Source organism: Pseudorca crassidens, chromosome 5, assembly GCF_039906515.1.
Source record: "Pseudorca crassidens isolate mPseCra1 chromosome 5, mPseCra1.hap1, whole genome shotgun sequence".
In the NCBI taxonomy this organism is placed as follows: Eukaryota; Metazoa; Chordata; class Mammalia; order Artiodactyla; family Delphinidae; genus Pseudorca; species Pseudorca crassidens.
In genome coordinates this window covers 115,864,309-115,868,385 of record NC_090300.1, presented here as the reverse complement: position 1 = coordinate 115,868,385, position 4,077 = coordinate 115,864,309, and the positions used below count along the sequence as shown (strand labels likewise).

The 4,077-nt window shown below is 36.3% G+C and overlaps 1 pseudogene; it reads right to left on the bottom strand.

The window, feature by feature from the left end:
• Window positions 1-284: 284 nt before the first annotated feature.
• LOC137224546 (transcription elongation factor A protein 1 pseudogene) lies at window positions 285-1,470 on the bottom strand (annotated as a pseudogene).
• Between the last annotated feature and the right edge of the window lie 2,607 nt (window positions 1,471-4,077).

Genomic DNA, 4,077 nt, shown 5'->3' with positions numbered 1-4,077 from the left:
AAGAAATTACAAGAAATGAGGATCACAGTTAGTTACAAATGCAAAATAATAACTAATTATCCCAGACTTTGAACATAATAATTAAAATCAATTCCATATGCTAGTTAAAATATTATGCACAATTTAGATAAGCTGGTCAAGTGTTATCTGAATATACACCATGTTTGATAAACTTATAATTACATTACCTTTTCTTCTCTTTTAATATTTGCAGGTACATGCCAATATAGAAAAAAATGTAATTTCCATTTGTGTATTAACTGAGAAGAATAACATTTTTACTGTGTATGTTTCAGATTGTAAAAAAGTTAAGGTACATTTTCCTTTAAGAAGGAAAAAAAAAAGGTAAAAATAAACTGCCAAAAGTTTAATATCAACTTACTTATAAAAATGGAAAAAAAAAAAGTTTTGAAACGGATACCAAACAATTATCATGTGGTCTCCTTACTGCTCTGAAACTACAGAAGACATTTAAGGAAGGGATCCTATGTCAAAAACAGAGACTAACCCAAGGGATATATGTTACTTTAAAAATCTGATTTGCAGTAAATCTAGTTGGTTGGCCTAGTCTTAAAGCTAATTACAAAATCCATTTTCTTAATAGTCCAGGTGTTTTGCCAATTCTTCCAACTCATCAGAACTTCCACCAGTTTCCACACTCGTTGCAGACAACAAACGTTGTCATCGGTTCATCAGCACTCCACGTTTGGACCTGTGTGTAAGTGCAGTACTTCTTGCATTTGCCACATGTGAACAAGTCCATCTGGGTTCCACCTGTCTTGGCCACCTGATGCTCTCTGATGGATTCTTTGGTCAAGGTTTTCCGCACCTCTTTGAGCTCATCGCTGGCCATCTCCTCTGCTGTCATTCTAGCAAATAAGTCAGGAGGAATATTCCCACACAGCACATTTTTCCTTCAATTTGGATTCTTAGCATCCTTAAGATTTGATATCCTACTTCATACTCTATTTTTGTATTTCATGTCCGTATTCCTTATTTCTTGATAGATAGCTGCTTACGTTGCTACTGGAGCTACATTCTTCTCTTGCTTCAGGGCTATTCTGTGATGTAACTGCAGTATCTTTTTTCTTTTCTTCAGAGTCTTTATCTTTTGATGGTCCATCTAATAACTTTTTCCAGGATTTGATGAGGGACTTTGTTAAAGACGTAACTTCTTCATCTGTGCTCTGCTTGCAAATAGCATTCACTGACATTCTGATTCTTGTGGACTGTAATAATTCCAAGGTCATGGGAATATTCTTAAGCTCCCTCAGTAAATCCAGTGCTCCAGCCGCGTTCTTATTCTGCACCATCTTGTCCATCTTCTTGCCAATGCGGACCACCTCGTCCTCCATGGCTCCAGCAGCCCTGCCCCGCGCCGGGCCACGGGGGACGGGAAGCGAGCGGAGCTGGCGGGGCAGCGGGCGAGTCCAGGCGTCGGCGAGGGCCCTCAGTAGGCCTGACGGAGGCGCTTCCTCACTCCACCAAGAGCATTTTAGTTTCACTTTATCTTATTTTAAATTATAGATTCTGTTTATATGATACCTATTACCATTATTTCCTGCCTTCTGAGGCAAGAATAAGATTTTCCATTGTAATCATCTTCTATTTTACTTCCCGTAGTGGGTAGTAACAGTGAATATATGAAGTATAATTAAAAAAAAAAGAAGTGTTCATATGATAATAGAGTAAAAACAAAGGAAATAATGACTGTGCAGATCAAAACACTCACTATGCTAGCTGAAATTAGAATATAAAAGTGAGCACTGACTGGATTGACGTCGTTAAAATGGTGGAGTCTGCAACTCTAGGGCTCTGTCCCTCCACAGACACAACTAAAACGCTAGTCAAAATTCTCAGAATCAACTTTTGCGGACTGTAATCTAGTCAGAAAGTACAGGAACCAGGGGAAAGCTTAAGGAAAAAAGAAGCTGCTGCATTGTGAGGTAAGTGCTCTATGGCATTTCAAAAATATCTACAATATTTCTTTCTAAAATGTATATGGAAAATCAAAGGAACTAAAATAGCTAAAACAACTTTCAGAAAGAAGAATTAAGTGAGAGAAATAAGTTTTCCTGATTCCAAGACTTTTTACATAGGTACAGGAATCAAGAAAGACACGTTCACACAGAAACTTGTGCACTAATGTTTATAAAAGCTTTATTCATAATAGTCAAAAATTGGAAACAAACCAATATCCTTCAACTGATAAAAGTTTAAAAAACTATGGGGCATCCATACCATGGCATTCTACTCAACAGTATAAAAGGAAATGATTATTGACACAACCACCAACCTAAAGGAATCTCCAGAGTCTTATACAGAATAAAAAAGCTAATTCCCACAAGATATTAATACAAGTTACATCCCATAAGGGATCATTTATATAACACCCTTGAAATGACAAAATTAAGAAGGTGAATGAGGAGAGAAGTGGGTGAGGCTATAAGAGGACAATATGAAGGAGCTTTGTAGTTACAATTTGGGTAAAATGTAGACACAAAAATACTGTGTATTATTTATTACAGCTACATGTGAACCTATGTTTATCTCAAAATAAAAAAGTTTAGTTAGAGAAAAGCAGGGATACTTGGTGCATCTCACTGATACTCAGATGGCAGATTGCTCATATGTAGTTTGTCATATTTAGGCAAAAAAGTTCTAGGTTAGCCGAGCAGAAACCTCTTTATAGCCTATTGCTCAGTTTCCAGACATATGACAATTTATAGACAGTCCACAGTTACTTCGAGGAAGGATTCTACATCTCAGCCACAGTAGCATACCATGAATATTACTCCAGGATTATTCCAGAGGAACTTTAGTTACTGGAGTAACTTTGCACAGAAACAAGAAATAGCTGAAATTTCTGAGAGGTTTTTTGTTTTGTTTGTTTGTTTCTTTGTTTGTTTTTGAGATACTGTTTTTGACTGATTCTAATTCATGGTACCCTGAAAAATTACTATGGCCCATTTAAAGAGAACTTACTGAATTCAGCTTTCAAAGGGAGTGTTGACTTAAATTTGCCTCATCGTCTATTCCTGGACCACAGATTTATCTGATGGTTATTCTCCTTTCACAGAGTATATAATCAACATACTCGGTAACTGGTGGAATTCCTGCATCTATTCCCTGACCGCAAAAATGGCAGGAAGGGACAAATAAAAACCCAGAGAAATGCCTCCCTCAACCAAGATAATAAACAAAAGCATTCTACATTCGTGGAGCTGATTGAAGAGTTTAGTACTATGAGGAAATTTTTGAAAATTGCAGGAGTGATCAATACCTATTCAACATGATTTTGCTAGCATGAAAAACAGGTAAGTTGTGGAGAAAGGCTTTTAATGATAATCTATTTGATAATCTAGCATCAAGACATCTTCATTAGGTGATGCTAATTTCACCTTCAATTATGAAGGTTGTATATTTACCATAGCCAATAAGAGCAGAATTAATGAATCTGGAATTCAGTTGTCTATTTTTTTCCTTATCGCTATTAGCAAAGGAAGTCAGAAGTCGTTTGTTTCTATGTAGAAAGGACAACAGTATGCCTTGATATATTTGCCTCAATGGTATGTCAAGTCTACTTCCTGTGATAATACAGTCCAAAGGGATCTTGATTATCATGATATTCCACAGAAAATTATGCAAGTCTATTTCATTGATAAGATTATGCTAATTCCTAGAGAGTAGGAAATAGGAAACACTTTTAACTGCCCTACTAAAATACATATCTGACAGAGGATCAGAGATAATCCTCAGGAAACTATGGCAGCTTGACACATTAAGTTACCAAGGCTCCAGTGGTTTGAAGTATGTTGCAATATTACTTCTAGAGTGAGAGACAAGTTGATGAATCTTGCACTGCCATCGTGAAAAAGAGGCTCTTTTTGGATTTTGATGGCAATATATATCACATTTGGAATAACATGTAAGGCTGTCAGCTTTAAAGGTGTATTAAGAAAGAAAAGGTACTTTTTCATTTGTTTCAGCTTGAGTGCTAGTTATTCTACCACATGTGTTATGCAATATAAAGACCCAATATTTTCCAGACATGTTTGTTCCTGATAGGGATGTTCT